We start from the raw sequence: 18767 nt of genomic DNA on the forward strand, positions 1-18767 counted from the left end.
GCTGTTCAGATATTTAGTTTCGATTTGGGGTTTATAGGTGAATGCAGTGTTACTTTCACCTCATATCCCTACTGTATTAGTGAAGGAGCTGAGCTGTTCCACTGCCAACTGCTGCGGTCTCCCAGTGGCAGAGCGGTCGGCGCCGGGCCGTCGCTCCGCCCCCGCACGGCGGCAGCAGAGGCCGGCGCTGCAGCTGGTGAGGCGCTGCGGCCGCCCCCGCCTGCCTCAGTCAGCACAGCACTGCAGCCGGAGCATTGCCACGTCGAACGGCGGCCTCTAGAGCTCTGTACACTGGCGTCAGTGTTGGGTTATTCGCGTGTGCAAACCGCAGTGACGCGAATAACACAGGCGGTGTACGCCGAAATGCTACATCTGCGTTCATGATTTGTTCACTTGATTGTTCCGTAAACTTGTGTCTCTGATCCTATTAGTGAACGTAATATAGTACTACGGTCGCTAGAAGTGTTCTTTGATGAGAACTAATACCTATCATAGCGTGGTACACATAATGTGCTGGAGTATAGTGAACACGGCTGCTTGTTAAATCACTGACACTGTATCAGCTGAAACAAAGAATAGCAGGAGCCCACTGTGATTTCTTGACAAGGCCAGTGTTTGTAAGCTGTTCAGTTACAGACACGTTTGCTGGACCTACGAGTACGGTGTGGATTACTGATCTGCTCATTTGTGACACAATACAGCTTTCATTGCTCCAAGTTATTCATTATTTTGAGAATAAAAGTTGTTCTAGAATGTGTTGAGCATTTTTGTCTTATAACACAGCTTCAATATGTTTACTGTTAAATTGTGGACGTCTATTAGTACGTTTTTGACCCTGCCGGTTGCAAGCCTCATCAATGCGATCGCGCGACATGTGTGGGCGACATGTTTACACTGGCGGGTCTAATGCCAGATGTGAAGACACACTTCCGTTGTGGAAACTATTAAAAGCATACCGCATTGAAGCCCGGCAAAATTTTGACTTTCAGTAAAACATCGCCATTCTTGGTGATACTGTCCTTTTTTTAAGTCATTTCTCTCTTTTCTTCTTCAACAGTGGCTGTTTTGTGTGCCAAGGGAGAATAGAGCCGTGTCTCACTAACATGTTTGGTGTAAATCTCTCCATTAGTGGGAAGCCACTATCGCAGGATCGCCTCCAAGTCGTATTTGCGTAAGTGGAGCTTTGCGGATGTGCGCCAGGAATACTCCACGCGTTTATCTGTGTGTGGGTGTGGGAAGCGCGTCATGTCCTCGCTGTGACAGCATGCAATTAGCGGTCAGCGGGCAGCTAACATAACGTTTGCGGTCTGAGCCACTTCGTGCTTCCGACAGCCCGGTTGTGGGCGTCACAACAACACAGGGCGAGGGAGGCCAGCGAGCGACACAGGCCGAGTCCACACAGTAGGGGGTGTAGCGCGCAGACAAACCCAAACTCACTGCAGTGGTGACACATTGCTGCAGGTAGGTCTATAAGCAGTACAGAAAACGAAAAATAATATTCAGAATTTCCATCGTTGTGCAGGAACAGTGACTTTGAAGGTGCTGCACACTTTTGAATCGGCACCTTGCAAAACGTTGAATCCGTCGTTCTTGCCATGCCGCCACTGCACTCTCTGCCATCTAGACCTAAACTATGGCCAGCTGGTGTGGCCGACTGGTTCTAGGCGCTTCAGTCTGGAACCGTGCGACTGCTACGGTTGCAGGTTCGAATCCTGCCTTGGGCTTGGATGTGCGTGATGTCTTTAGGTTGGTTAGCTTTAAGTAGTTCTAAGTTCTAAGGGACTGATGACCTCAGATGTTAAGTCCCATAGTGCTCAGAGCCATTTTGAACCTAAATGTATGGCCTGACACCCTTTGTCTCTTACATGATGCGAGTCTCACCATGGCTTCATGTCAAATACCTAGAAAAAGAATTTAGAATAAATTTCGTCCGTTTCGAAAAGCTACACCCATTGGTAACCGCTTCATTAAGTTTTAAAGATATAAATAACTAATTTATAAATTTTATATAAGAATATAAGGAGAAGATTAAATCGATTAAGTAGACATATAGATATCAGAGTAGCAAATTTTACCTGTTGATTATCAGTGCAACAGAGAATACAGAGAATCTGTGGTACCCTCATGTCGTTTATCTACGAAGTAAAATATTCGTAAATTACTCAAATCCCTCCTCCGCCTACACTGTTTGGCGGAATGACCCTCGCCGCCGTGGGGTGGCGTACGTGCCTCAGTGATGCATACAGCCGTACTGCAGATCCAACAACGTGGAAGGGGCGTCTATGCAGGAGCCAGACCAACATATGGTTCCCGTAGAGGGGCAGCAGCCTATACAGAATAATGCTGAAGGTATGATGGGTAAATTCAGTTCTTAACGAAAAGTTACATAATCGAGTGGATGAAACATATAGAAGAAATCGACTGACAGCAAACGTCTTCAAGTATCGAGGAATCGTTAATCAGGTAATGGAACAAAGTGTGTGGTAGTACAGAAAAAGCAAAGAAGCTAAGCAGTGAATGGTTGGAAGTATCAGGAATTCTTTACATCATTAGCTACAATTGAAAACATTACTTACAGATACTAGCATCCATAGGTTTAATACTGATTCGCAGGGCAATTTGAGACACATTGCTCATGATATCCACTCCTGTACATTACGAACGACTGTGCAAAGAGTATTACTAAAATTATGATCAAAGTTTTGCTTCTGGACAGAGATTTTCTTCGGTCAGTCCCCTACTATTCTACCTGTGTTCTTCAGAAGTATAGTGCAATGTTCTTTCGGACATGCATGGTTATATGCACGCTTGCATGTCCGAAGAAACATTGCATCGTATTTCTGAACAACACAGGCACTTCAGCATCGCATTTATCCGCCGACACCAGGCTAGCGACTGCCAGTTAACATGTCTCCGAATCAAATGGCTCTGAGCACTATGGGACGTAACTTCTAAGGTCATTAGTCCCCTAGAACGTAGAACTACTTAAACCTAACTAACCTAAGGACATCACACACATCCATGCCCGAGGCAGGATTCGAACCTGCGACCGTAGCGATCGCGCGGTTCCAGACTGTAGCGCCTAGAACCGCTCGGCCACCTCGGCCGACCGAGCGAGGTGGCGCAGTGGCTAGCACACTGGACTCGCATTCGGGAGGACGACGGTTCAATCCCGCGTCCGGCCATCCTGATTTAGGTTTTCCGTGATTTCCCTAAATCACTCCAGGCAAATGCCGGGATGGTTCCTTTGAAAGGGCACGGCCGACTTCCTTCTCCATCCTTACCTAATCCGATGAGACCGATGACCTCGCTGTTTGGTCTCTTCCCCCAAACCAACCAACCAACCAACCTCGGCCGGCAACATGTCTCCCCTGTACGGGAATATACATAACGTATGTACGAGTGCAGGGGTAGCAGACACGTGGTTGACGACATATGGAAATAAGGGTCTGGTCTTGAAGAAATGCAAGTAAATTTACGCTAAAACGCGTATGAATTTATGCACCATCTCGCCACATAAGTATTCTAAGGTCAATTAAGTAGGTGGTAGAACACTGGCATTTTTCCTGGGTTTGTTGGTGAGTTAATGTTTTCATTTTTTCCATTTCTTTCCCTGAGCGACCAGCTCGTACTTCCTGTTCCTATTTCTGCTGAACGTGAATGTGGCGTTCCACGTTCGTTCGAAAAACTAAAGGCAGGTACACACTCTCAGATGAGAAGAGCAGACAGTAGAGCGCTGTATCATCCGCAGTTCGATAGAAACAAAACACAGCGACAAAGAAAGAAATAAAGAATTTTTTACCAATTGCGGGATAATGTAATGACTACTGGAGCGATGAAAATTTATACATTGCCCTGGGTGAGAGCAGTAACAGGCGGTAGTGTTCTGTCTGTGCCAGTGGTACAGACGCTAGTCCCTGCCCCTGTACATACACACACTCACACACACACACACACACATAGTCAGAAGGTTAAGAGCTGCAAAGATGACAAATTTGTTCTTATTGAGGTGTGGATAAGTTGCAGAACATAGTCGATGAAGGAGAAGTTCCAAGTGAACCCCATTCTTATTGACAAGAAGATGGACTGGTTATGGAAACATTAGGAGCTGTCGGGTTCAGACATCCTGTCCATTCCCTCCAATGTGTTGACCATCCCACCTCAATCATGTGCAAACACACACACTTTGACTCTAGCCATTCCAAGACCCACGCCATTGCATAAAACAAACAACCGCTTTTCAAACTCGAAACTACAGCCTTAAGAAACCATCCTATCCAATTTACCAACTTGTTAAAATACACAAGACTAACCCTAGACTGTACACTAACGTGAAAGCTGCACATACAGACCATACAATGAAAGTGTACAACCGAAGAATACTTCTGTATCTATACTGATCAAACATGAGAATTGCATCCTTCTACTGTACTCCACGACTTCAAACCTGGGAATTGACTTGTCTCATTTTCCAGAGCCTGCAGTGTCGCTGGCATGTTCTATGACGCCCCCTGTGGACAACAAATGAATGACTACTGTCGCTGTAAGACGAGGCTCCACCCCACTGCAACTACATTTTCGTGATTTTGACAGAGAACAGGCGAGTAGCGAATTACTGTAGAATGCATCAGACGTAAATTAACGGTTAAGACGGAGGTGAACGTTGTTGGATACGAATGCATTTTAACGAAAATGAGATCGTCGTTAGCATCAGCTAACATGTCTGCACACACACATACATAACCTAGGGTTTCGTGAATTTAGTCTCTGCACGTGCCCTAACTGAAATACGGATCACTGTCTGTTGCATTTTCAGCGAAACCGTACTCAACATTCAAGTTTTCGAAGGAGGCGGCGAGTTTTGCTCCCGAAAAATAGGAGGAATGTTTAAAGCTTCAAGTCCTCTTGACGTCGAGACCATTCGAGTAGGGAGATGGCCTCTCACTACAGAAGAATGAGGGCAGAAATCAACAGTACCCGTATTTAAGGGTCGCACTGTTTTCTGCAGTGGTTTGGCGAAACCACAAAAAACCTAAATCTGGGAAGATGGCCCGTGATTTGATCGTTACCTCTCGTAAATACGGCGCCCACTGTACCACGGCTTTTCCTGTACATTTTTGGTTTCTGTTGGCGTTCCCTGTACGGCCATAGCGTGGGGATGTCAGGCACTCCAGCTGTACACATCACTAGGAACACGCACACAAATGCGCACAAAGTAAGTATCTGTCGAATAATGTTCACAGAAATTTGTTGCCAAAGCATTCGTCTGCCGCATTCTATAGACAAGAATTTCTCAGGAAATCGTGAACAGTTCCAATGCAACACAGTGACCAAAGAGTTCTGATATGCAAATACGACGTCATGAGTTATAGATTCTTCTATGATATTTCTGCATCCGTGGTCCAGGGGTAGTTCTGCATCGATCGCCGGGTGGAAGGGTCGCCAGTTTACTGCTTCACCACAGTACGCCCATACCTGGACAGCTTTCCCTCGGTGTTTTCGTGGCTTCGTGTGTAACACATCGTCTTGGCCAGAAGCTAACAAGAGTTTACTTTGATCGCTTAGAGTGATGTGACGGGTATACTATGTGAACGCTAGTCCACTCAATACCCTTCACAGAGTTACAGTAGGATTCGTCCAGTGGAGATAGTAGTAAAACACAACACTCCTCCCCATCTACAGTTTTGTGTGAACCGCATTCATACAACATATGTCAAATACTCGCCTGAAGATGACTGTAAGGTTGTCAGCCGAAATTTCGTGGAAAGAAGTCGATGAGATCTGGCTGCAATCCCGAAATCTTGTGGGTGTTTTATGTTTACACATTCACGTCCAATCGTATCCATTTGTACGTGCTATTTTAATTTGCTCCTGCCTGTATATTACTGCGCCTGCTAGCATTTCACGTATGATGCCCAGACTGGAATGCAAATGACGTTAACTCGCGGCTTGAGGATGAAGTGAGATGGAACAGCTGGATATTCACGGCCAGTGATTGAGACAAGGACATATGGAGACCGCAATTTTATGTCGATTTCATCCCCTAGGTTCCAGTTCTGGAAGTCACACCGTATTACTCTGTCTCCTCCCATCCCAGCCACAGATATGTTACTTGCCGTACTTTTCCTATTGTGTGCGAGATTATTGACAATATTCGTTGCAAGAGTCTGATATAACTTTAAAGGTGAGAGTGAATATTATTAGTTTTTTTGATTTTACTATCAGATCAAGGGCAGTACTGCTATTGGATAAAGTAAATGAAACAAATTTTACTTCTGTTAACTTATTGAATGGAAAGAACTTGCGTTCTCATGCGTTACCTTTTGTGTGACAGTATCGTGGTGCTGTTTTCCAACAGTACAATGCTCGCCCACATGTTGCACGTGTCCCTCTGAACGGGCAGTGTCGTGTTGAAGTATTCCCTGACCCCGACGGAAAGTGTGTGGGGCAGCCTTGGACGCCGGCTTCGTCCCAGTGTCACCATCAACAGCTGTGCACCTGCTGGCCCCAGGTGGGTACATAGCGACTCCATGACACCCATCCCAGCAGAGGCGGAGGAACGTCACACTGATAACTGGGCTCATATGCCCACATCTCTGTGAATTTGACTCGATTTTGCAGTTACGGAAGTTACACCGATTATCTCCCTCTACCGCTGAAGTTTCAATTCGTTTTCTCCTCCCCTTCTCGACATTTAATGTTTTTTTGTCAGGTAGCGTATTTTATTATAATTGTCATTATTTAAATTGCAGGCTTCTGTGGCACATTAAAAGTGAGCACAGATACAGCGTGATGCTAATGGCAAGTAATATATCCAGCGCTGTGGAGGGGGCTAGAGACAGTAGTAAAGTACGACCTTTAGAACTGCAACCTGGGGGATGTAATCGATATAAATTATCTGTGGGAGAAATAAGGAATAGTTCAGGTAATAGCGCCAGTTATCGCCTTATTTCTTTAAGTACCATGAAACTGGGCATGGTGTATTTTAAACTACTAATTAGACCTTAAGTCTTAGATATAATTGATTTGCATATTCAGGAAAAATTAGTAAGGTTAGCGACATGTGGTGACATCTACAACTATATCTACATCTATACTGCAGAAGCCGGCTTGCGCTGTGTGGCGGAGGGTACTTTGCGCAATGCTGTCACCTCCCCCTTTTCTGTTCCAGCCGTGTATGGTTCGCAGGAAGAGCGACCACTAGTTACCCTCCTTCTGAAGATCTCTCTACTTTTGTCTTCGTAGTCTTTTCGCGAGATGTATGTAGGAGGAAACACCACGTTGGCTTCCAGCGAGTCACACTCTGGAGTCTCCCTCACCCGAAAACTATTTTGTGTGCTGTTCCACTTCAAATCACTCCATAAACATAACTCCTAGATATATTACGGAAATAACTGCTTCCGGTGATTGTTTCGCGGTCATGTCGTCATACAATAAAGAGTCTTTCTGTTTACGTATTGCCAGTGCACTACATTCGTTTATGTTGAGCGTCAGCTGCCACTCCCTGCACCAGACGTCGATCCTCTCCAGGTCTTCCAGCATTTCGCAGTAATTGTTTGAATTCGCGACTTCTCTGTATACAACAGCATCATCCTTGGAAATCTCATGGAAATTCTGACGTTATCTACTAGGTCATTTATGTGATAAAAATTAAGTTATTTAGCACTCTTTTGGACCATACTCGAAATTACTTTAATGTCAGACGGTTTCTCTGGGTTTAGAGTGTCATGTTGTGTTCTGTTTGCTAGGAGCTCTTCAGTCCAGACACACAGTTGGTCTGATAGTCTGTACGAACGTAAAGCGTGGTTATAATTACAGTGCAATTACTCGTACAGGTCCAGTGTGGGCTGTAATTACCGTATGGTCACGAAAGTTGGTAGACATTTTAATGCCTTAACACAGAAATGATTTACGCTGACAAAAGTTTTGGTCATCAGGTGCAGCTCTGGTGCTGTGAATGCTAGAAAGAAGTATAGAAGTTTTTCTTTTATTTTCTTTAGGGCCAGCAGCATAATGAATGTCTCATAACGGCATGATTATTAGAGCAGATTCACCGAATAGCTGCTAAACATCAGTAATCTTTATTTACTATAGACTGTTTCGGCTCTGTCGCATTTTCAAGTACGTCTAGATTGACGTGACGTCCACGTTAGTGAACTGTTTTAACTGCAACTGTTTTAATAAGGTAATAAATGATGTCAACATGTTGAAAATAAAATGTTAATAGAGATGACAGTGGTTTGACATTTCCACTCTTACGCTGATATATTAGCCTCATACAAACAATGTAAAGCTGATTTGCACCTGGTGGGCAAAATCGGAATTCCGGAGCCAGCGTTAAGCAGATCTTTCATGGGTTCAACGACTTGAGTTGTTGCCCCATCTTGCATGAAAAGAGTGGTTTCCGCATTAATGCATTAGCGTATCTACCAAATTTCGCTGCCATTGAATAATTACAGCCAGTACTCGCCTCCATGAGCAGATGCACGTCAATTACAATCCCCTGGGATATTAATTTCTATTGACACCCACTGTGCAGAACTGTGGTGCTGGAGCCAAGTGTGAAGTTTACAGGTTGTAATAAAACTCACGAAATTATTTATTTTCGGCAATTTCGGCACAAATCGTCAAACCAAAACGTCAAGAAAAGCTGTTACGATGTTTGTTATTGTAATTTATACTCTGAAACCATAAAAATTAAGTGATATGCATTACAAATTCATTCTATTATATCAAAAAATAGTCGACCTACTATATCCGTGCAGTACCCAAATGGCGAAAAATGCAAACATTTATAGAACACGCACGTGTATGTAACTTCATATGGTACTGATTATATATAACATAGAAATAAAAAATCATATTGGCAAGAAAGAACAAAATTAAGTATTTCACTTGTAATGCTGTATTATTGTGTTACATGCTGTGGTGCTGCGTCACAAGTGGCACGTGTTCTTCCAGCAGCACAACGCTCGATCACTCACTGAACATGTCACACAGCTCCAACCTTCCGCTGGTTATTCAGTATCCTGGACAATGTACAAAACATAGAGGGGACACCACAAGCAAACGTAAACCAAAACAAGCCTTATCGTCTGTTGAGGGATCCTTATGGTGCAGGATGAAACAAAGCCCATTCTGTTTGCTCCTCCACTACGTCGCTGGATCGTGTGCTTCCAGCAAGACACCGCGACTGTACTCACTGCTTTCCACGCTCTGCTCTCACAAGTGTTCATTACTTCGGCTGGCGGTGACATACCCTACCAAGACTGAGTACCGTGCTGTGCGAAATCACAACCTAAAATTGCACCAGGCTAATGCTGAATTGACACAGTAGTGTGCTGTATACAGCTGTCGGTTCAGCTGAAGATTCTGCAACACGTTTACTTTCAGCAAGACGACGCGCTTTTACTAACATACTGCGTGAAACTGATTCTCCCTCCCACAATTTTCTAAGATTTTACGGCACAGAGATAAAAGATCAGTCTTTGGAATCAAATAGTCAGCACCTCTTAACATAATATGTTTACGTACTGATTGTGGATGAGACGGCAGGAACCTTACTGAGTGTATCTGTAACCGACAGTCACATATCGTGGTTGTTGAGGTAAAACGGAAGTTAGTGGGAGCATCCAGCCGGCTCTGCTGCCGTTGGTACATTGCCATGAAGGGCTTTCCACAACAACTTACTATCTATCCGAACACCTAGGAACTTGAACTGTTCCGTCTCGCTTGTATTATGCCCATTCTGTCTAATCAAAATATCGGTTCCTGTTGAATTGTGAGTTAGAAACTGCAAAAACTGAGTCTTACTGTGATTTAGCATCAAATTATTTTCCACAAGCCACAAACTTATATCATGAACTACATTATTTGATACTGTTTCAATATTACACACAAGATTCTTCGCTATCAAGCTGGTGTCATCAGCAAACAGAAATATTTTTGAATCACCTGTAATACTAGAAGGCATATCATTTATATAAATAAGAAACAGCTGTGGCCCCAGCACCGACCCTTGGGGAACACCCCACTTAACAGTGCCCCATTGGGACTGAACATCACTACCACCCCCAATATTGCGGAGAATTACCCTCTGCTTTCTGTTCTTAAAGTAAGAGGCGAACAAATTGTAAGCTACTCCCCTTACTCCATAATGGTCCAACTTCTGCAGTAATATTTTGTGGTCAACACAGTCAAAAGCCTTCGTTAAATCAAAGAAAACACCTAGCGTTCGCAACCTTTTATTTAATCCGTCCAAAACCTCACAGAGAAAAGAGAATCTAGCATTTTCAGTTGTTACGCCATTTCTAAAACCAAACTGTACATTTGACAGCAAATTATGTGTATTTAAATGCTCCAGTAACCTTGTATACACAACCCTCTCGATAACTTTAGCAAACACCGATGGCATAGAAATAGGTCTAAAATTGTCAGCATAATCCCTGTCTCCCTTTTTATAAAGTGGCTTCGCTACCGAGTACTTTAATCAATCAGGAAACCGACCACTCCTAAAGGAAAAGTTACAGATATGGCTAAGTACTGGGCTAACATACACAGAACAATACTTCAGTATTCTGCTAGATACCCCGTCATATCCATGAGAGTTCTTGGTCTTTAGTCATTTAATTATTAGCTCAATCTCCCTCTTGTCAGTATCATGGAGGAGCATTTCAGGTAACAGTCTAGGAACACTTTTTTCTAAGAGCGCTATATGATTCCCTGTTGGGACTAGGTTTCTATTTAGTTCACCTGCTATATTCAGAAAGTGATTATTAAATACTGTACATATATGCGACTTATCAGTAACACGGACATTCCCACTATGCACTGATTCTATATCCGCGACCTGTCTCTGCAGACCAGTGATAAGTGACTGTGATAAGTGGCACAAGTTGTTCTGAGGTTCATCAGTTCCCCTGGAAGTGACATACAACCTCACTTTTCACTCTCATGTTTTAGGGGAAACATTAAGGAAACAATCAATGAATAATAAAGCATGGTCAATGACACTTGGCAACAACGATATTTCTTTGCCATATTTACCGGCTGTATGTGACTGATTAGATACCATTGTACGCACATTAATCGCTCTTACTTCGTCGTCGATGGTCCTGCTTGAGACGTGCAATAGTTTCGAGATAAATGTAGCACACTGTGCCTCGAATTCCGTTTCTGTAAATTTATCGAATCGAATTTCACAGAAACAACTTCGTCCCTCTGAACACTCCCGTTTGAATTCCACAACCACCGCTGTTACTTCCGCGTGTGCTCAGTCCTTCTGATTTTGCTCCATGCCCGCAGTCAAGTCGTCTTGACCAGGTCTCCAGCTTCTGCAGCAGAAGTCTAGATCTGCATCTGCATGGATAGACTGCACATAACATTTAAGTGCCTGTCAGAGGGTTCATCGAACCCCATTCACAATTGTCTGTTATTCCAATCTTGGAAGAAACAAACACCTTTATATTTCCGTGCGAGCTCTGGTTTCCCTTATTTTATTATGGTGATCGTTTCTTCATATTATATCGGCGTATACTGCTTGAACATCCCCCTTCAAGTTCAGGTCCTTCCTGTCGTTCAAAATCAGCATATCGATACATTGAAACCTCATGTATTTCTTTATCATCCCTATTACATTTCTGAAATGTTACATTATAAACTGAAGAGCCAAAGAAACTGCTACACCGGCCTAATATCATGTAGGCCTCTGGCGAGCTCGCAGAAGTGCCGCAACGCGACTAATGTCTGAATTAGTTCTGGGGGGAAATGACACCATGAATCCTGCAGGGCTGTCCATAAATCCGTAAGAGTACGAGGGGCTGGAGATCTCTTCTGAACAGCACGTTGCAAGGCACACCACAAATGCTCAATAATGTTCATGTCTGAGAGTTTGGGGCCAGTGGAGGCGTTTAAACTCAGATGCGTGTTCCTGGAGCCACTCTGTAGCAACTGTGGACGTATAGGGTGTCGCATTGTCCTGCTGGAGTTGCCCAAATCCGTCGGAATGCACAATGGACATGAATGGATGCAGGTGATCAGACAGGATTCTTACATACGTGTCACCTGTCAGAGTCGAATCTAGACGTATCAGGGGTCCCATATCAGCCAAAAACGGCACACACCCAACAACATTAAAGAGCCTCCACCAGCATGAACAGTCCCCTGCTGACATGCAGAGTCCTCGGATTCATGAGGTTTCCTCTATACTCGTACACGTCCATCCACTCGATACAACTCTTACCTTTCATTTTCTTTGGTTGATAATACTAAGTTTATGACACTAGTTAAGTCATTAGATGCGAGGTATTCTTCGAACTCCCAAAGGAACCTGACAAAAAGACTTAAATTAAGGACGTTTTTAGCAACATACTGACTGAAACCAAATATCCGTACAACAAAAAACGACCCAGTGTGTGAAATTTCACTTTTTTATTCAGCTGATAACTAGTTTCGTGCCAGGACCCATTCTCTTCCTTTTACAAGTCGCCACCCACTCAAGGTAGATGAGTTGCTCACAGCGAGTAGAAGGCAATATAGCGACTGCTGTCAGGGACGTAGGTTGTTCTAGAACGTTAACCAGAGTATCTGGAATACAATTAGAATAAGAGGCTCTGTCTTTCAATTCTGATTAACACACATGAGGGGGAGCAGGCAACACATCTAGATAAAGAGGTAGGACATCCTGGCCACCAATCAGCTTAATGGCAATAACAGGAGAAGGTCGTTAAGAGGTCGTTGGAAAGGGTGACTTAAACGTAACAGACAAATTTAGAGGCGTCTCAGTTTTTCTGTTGTTTAATCACTGCAACACCAGAAATCCGAGCGAGTTCCCCACACCTGTATGTTTATGGAAGATGCTAGGAACACACACCAGCTATCTCAACTTCCTTTTTCGCACCATCGATCCCACCAGTAGATCAGGAGTCAGCACTACAGTATATAACAACCAACAGACTCACTTCAGGGAGCGCTGTGTGAGGAGTAGATGCACCCAACTCCTCTCTGTCCTGTATACGACATCTCTTGTGTTGCACTGCGGACACAGCCAGTCAGCTAACAACAGTTTCACGACTCTGCAACGAAGTTCAAACTGAAAAGTCAGGAGCAGGTACATGTGCATTCATCAGTTGCTCCATTGCACCTGGCCAAGACGTGGCAACAATCTCGTGGGCAGTAGAAACGAGATCAGCTAACACCAATTTCGACGCTGTCCCAAGGAGGACTTCAACACAAATATCCCCCACTAGCACATTAAATCAGAGGCGGCCACTTTAGGTGGTGAGAAAGAACGTCGCTACTTCCTCATTACATGTTGTATGAGTGCGGTACTCACAAAACTGTAGGTGGGAAGGAGTGTTGTTCTTTACTACCATCTCCACTGAATGGATCCTACTGTAACTCTGTGAAGGATATTGAGTGGACTAGCGTTCACATCGTATACCCCTCACATCACTCTAAGAGACCAAAGTAAACTGTTGTTACACTCGTGGACACGTAAACGGTGAGGGAAAGCTGTCCAGGTATGCACGTTCTGTGGTGAGGCAGTAAATTGGCGACCCTCCCACCTGGTGCTCGATGCGGAACTACCCTTGGCCCACGGCTGCAGAAATATCATAGAAGAATCTATACCTTATGACGTCGTATTTGCAAATCAAATTTCTCTGGTCAGTGTGTTGCACTTTAACTGTTCACGAATTTCTGAGTGACTATTTACGCAACTTGTCTATAGAATGCTTTGGCAACAAATTTCTCTGAACATTATTCGACAGTAGTCATTCATTTGATGTTCACAGGGGGCGTTCATAGAAAATACCAACTCTGGAAAATGAGACAAGTCAATTCCCAGGTTTGGAGGTGTGGAGTGCAGTAGAGGGATACAGTTCCCATGTTTGGTCAGTAAGTAGCTACAGGAGTATCCTTCTGTTGTACACTTTTGTTGTATGATTTGTACTTGCAGTTTTCACGTTTCTTAACAGTCGAGGCGTAGTTCTGTGTATTTTAGCGAGTTAGTAATTTGGATAGCATATATCCATGAGGCAGTAGTTATGAGGATGAAAAGTGGTTGTTTGTCTTATACAGTTGCCTGGGTTTTGGAATGGCTAGATTCAAGGTGTGTCTGGTTAGCATGGTTGAGGTGTGATGGTCAACACATTGGAGGAAATGGACAGGATGTCTGAACCCGACCGCTCCTAATGCTTCCATAAACAGTACATCTTCTTGTCAATAAGAGTAGGGTTCACTTGGAACTTCTCCTTCATTGACTATGTGCTGCAACTTATCCACTACCTCAATAAGAACAAATTTGTCGTCTTTGCAGATCTTAACCTTCTGACTATGTGAGTGAGTGTATGTACAGGGACAGGGACTGGTGCCTGTACCACTAGTATAGACAGAACACTACCGCCTGTTACTGCTCTCACCCAGCGCAATGTATTAATTTTCATCGCTACAGTAGTCATTGCATTATCACACAATGCGTAAATAGTTCTTTATTTGTTTCTTTGTCACTGTGTTGTGTTTCTATCGAACTGCAGATGGTACACCGCTTTACTGTCTGCTGTTCTCATCTAAGAGTGTGTACTTACGTTTAGTTTTCTGAGCGAACGTGGAACGCCACATTCACGTTCGGGAGAAAGTAGAACAGGAAGTACGTGCTAGTCGCACAGAGAAAGAAATGAAAAAAATGTGAAGCTTCAGTCACAAACAAACACAGGAATAAATGCCAGTGTCCTACCAACTATTTAATTGACACTCAAATACTTATGAAACGATATGGCGCATAAAATCTTGTCCATTAGCGTAAATTCACTTGCTTTTCTTCAAGACCAGACCATGATTTCCATATGTCGTCAACCATATGTCTGCAACCCCTTGCACTCGTACTTAGACTAAATATATTCCCCAGCAGGTGAGACATGTTAATTGACAATCGATTGTCCGGTATTGGCGGATAAATGCAATACTGCAGTTCCTGTGTTGTTCATAAATACGATGGAATGTTTCCTCGGACATGCATGCGTCCGTATTTGCATGCATGTCCGAAAGGACATTACAGTGTACTTCTGAAGAACACAGGTAGAGCAGTATAGCACTGGCCCACGAAAAGCTCTCGTGCGAAACAAAAATATTGACCAATATTTTAGTCACACTCTTTAGTTTGTTTACGTCCGTAGGACATGTTTGAGTTGTGGTCTGAGGGAAAGTCTGTATAGTTCTTTGTCATCAGCAGGACTGGAAATTATGAACAATGTGTCGCAAATTGACTTGCGCACCACGATGTAACGTATGGATGCTAATATCTGTATGTAATGCTTTCAGGTGTACCTAGTGACGTAAGGAATTTCTGATACCTCCAACCATTCATTGCTTGCTTTTCCGATTTTTTTTGCACTACCTCACACTTCCTTCGGTTACCTACTTAACGATTCCTTGATATCTGAGGATGTGTCCTGTCAATCGATTCCTTCTATTAGTCGGACAGTGCCTCTATCGATTCCTATCAGTTCGATCCTGTGCCTCTTCATTATATATTCTATTTCGCCATCTTATCTTCAGAATTATTCTGTATCACATTTCAGATTCTGCTACGATGGGAGCATGACAGTTGTATTTTCTGCTTGCCATCATCTGCCCATAACACCAACATATGGAGGGCGTGTAGGCTAATGTTGCAGGGCCAGACCTTCTGACACTCATCTGCACTGGTCCCCTCTAACTAAAGAACAGGCAGCCCCCCTCTTCGGGAACCATATGTTGGTCTGGCTGCTGTATAGACGCCCCTTCCACGTTGTTGCACCTGCAGTATGGCTGTCTGCATCACTGAGGCACGCAGGCCACCCCAATCTTGCATAGCCTTGCTGCTAAACAGTGGAGGTGGAGGTGGGACTAGACTATTGTAGCCTACGCTGTCCAATATTTTCCTTGCTTCATAAATGACATGAGGGTATCACAGGCTCTCTGTATTGTTCCTTGCACTGATAATCGCCGGGTAAGATTGTCAAGACGTCTACTGAATCATTTTAGTCTTCTGAGTCTTTCTTCATATTCTTATGTAAAATTTATAAATTACGTATTTGTATCTCAAGGTATACAGATAAAACAGAATGAAGCAATTACCAGTGGCTGTAGATATTCCGTACGGAGCAAATTTATTTTAGATTCATTATAGGTATTTTGTATGAAGGCCTTGTCGACACAGACAGTATGTAAGCGAGAAAATTTCGTATCATACATTTAGATGCGTCTGTGGATGAATTGTCGCATCAGAAATGAGCGATTTGTGTTGTGTAATGGTTTTAGACATAGGTATTTCACATAACCCCTGGAAAAGAAATGAGTTGGTGTCAGGGCCAGAACTCTAGCGGGCAGGGAACGCAGTGCCGTCATGGCAAGGACGACGGATTCAACGTTTTGGGAGGTGCTGATTCTAAAGTGTGCAGCGGCTTCGGATTCGCAGCTCTTGCATAACGATGGAAATTCTGAAGTTAATTTTACGTTGTCTGTAATGCTTATCAATGTACTGGTACGTGTTAGCTGCAGTCATGTGTCACCGCTGTAGTGATTTTGGGTTGGCCCGTACGGTGGGCCCCAAACTGTACAGTCTCGGTCCGTGTCGCTGGCCTCCCACGTCCTGCATTATAACGCCCACAGCCGCGCTGTCGCAACCGGGACTCAGTTTGGAGCACAAACAGGATTTTAGCTGACCGCAAACCGCTAGCCGCCTGCGGTCATAGCTGGGATATGACGCCAGCACTCATGCCTGCTCTTCCCACACACACGCACATAAGATGCTGGAGTATTCCTGGCGCTCATCCGCAGTGATCTCGTTATGCAAATATGCGTTCCTGCGTCAGTGGCTTCCCACTGAAGGATAAACATGTCCTTAAAAGGCACGTGCGTCTATACTGTATGGAGGCCTGTGTGTAGCACATCCTGACACTTAACACTAGCTTTAAAATGGTTATGAATGTTCCTAGCTAGGTTTGGAAAGTCATTTACCAGCTTCACTGACACATATGTGAAAATATGAAATATGCATTTGAGTGTAATTAGTCCAGGACATTGTTCAGTTAAGCGAGTAGCAACAGTGTTTCTTGATCGCATCATATAATTGCAATCAGCACAAGTAAATCTTATAAGATTGTTTTGAGAAACATTTTACTCAGAAAATGGAAGCATTACATTATTATAAAGATTTGTACTTGTTGCGCCTTATCATATTCACCATGTTTTAAAATTTCACAAAAGTTCCGAAATTTACTGTCAGTTTTATTTGTGTCCTTATCAAAATATCAAACGAGAAACACGAGGTTTTAACATATTCTACGTCTGTTGACTCATCAGTGAGAACACTGAATTCAGTGTGTCGCAGTTTTCTTGGAAATTCGTTCTGCGTTGTTATGGCTCTCTCCCATCACATTGTTTACGATCTGGAAACATTCAGTTCAACGCAGTTGAGTAACATCTGAAATTTTAGAATCAGGGAAACAACTCTTGACTACGTCCTCCAGCTGATTTACTACAATCAAGAGAAGACTTTTCTGCCACGAATCCTGTCAAGTAAACATTGGATGATTGAACAGTGGAAACACGCTGTATGGAGTGACGAATCACGGTACAGAATGTAGCGATCCGATGGCAGGGTGTGGGCATGGCCTATGCCCGGTGAACGTCATAGGCCGTCGTGTGTAGTGCCAACAGTAAAAATTGGAGGCAGTAGTGTTATGGTGCGGTCGTGTTTTTTATGGATGGGGCTTGCACGTCTTCTTCTTCTGCCTGGTACTATCATAGCACAGGCCTACATTAATCTTTTAAGCACCTTCTTGCTTCCCAATGTTGAAGAACAATTCGGGGATGGTGATCGCATCTTTCAACACGGTCGAGCACCTGTTCATAATGTACGGCCTTTGGCGGAGTGGTTGGACTAAAAAAATCGTCTCTGTAACGGACAGGCCTGCGCAGATTCCTGACCTAACTCATTTAGAACACCTTTGGGACGTTTTGGAGCCCGTGCCAGGCCTCACCGACCAACATCGATACCTCTCCTCAGTGCAGCACTCCGTGAAGAATGGGCTGCCATTCCCCAAGAAACTTTCCAGAACCTGATTGAACGTATGCCTGCGAGAGGCTTCATGAAGGCTAAGGAAGGGCTAATACCATACTGAATTCCAGTATTACCGATGGAGGGTGCCACGAACTTGTGAATCATTTTCAGCCAGGTCTTCAGATAGTTTCTTAATGGAAAAAATAAAAGGTATTCATATGATGTGGGCTATAAACGGAAAGTAATAGCGTATGCAGAAGAAAATGGAAACAGAGCACCTGAGTGGCATTTCGGCCGTCCACCAATAGAAATGGTGGCTCCATCTTGGTGTGGGCGGTCTTCCATGGAAGAGACTGGGTCCTCTGGCCCAGCTGAATCAATCGTTGGCTAGAGATGGTTATGCTCGGGTATTTGGTGAACATTTGCAGCCATTCATGGACTTTATCTTCCCAAACAACAATGCGACGTGTCACCAGGACACAATTGCTCGCTACGGATTTGAAGAACAATCTGGACAGTTAGAGCGGATGATTTGGCCACCTGCACAGCCCGACAGGCGTCCCGCCAAACATTTATGGGACGAAATGACTTCGTGCACAAAATCCTGTGCTGGGAACACTTTCACAGTTACGGGCGGTTACAGAGACACCATGGCTCAGTAGTTCTGCAGGGGCTTCCTCGTCCTGTTGAGTTCTGCCACGTCGACTTGTAGGACTACGCCAGG

Source organism: Schistocerca americana, chromosome 11 (genome assembly GCF_021461395.2).
Source record: "Schistocerca americana isolate TAMUIC-IGC-003095 chromosome 11, iqSchAmer2.1, whole genome shotgun sequence".
NCBI classification, from domain to species: Eukaryota; Metazoa; Arthropoda; class Insecta; order Orthoptera; family Acrididae; genus Schistocerca; species Schistocerca americana.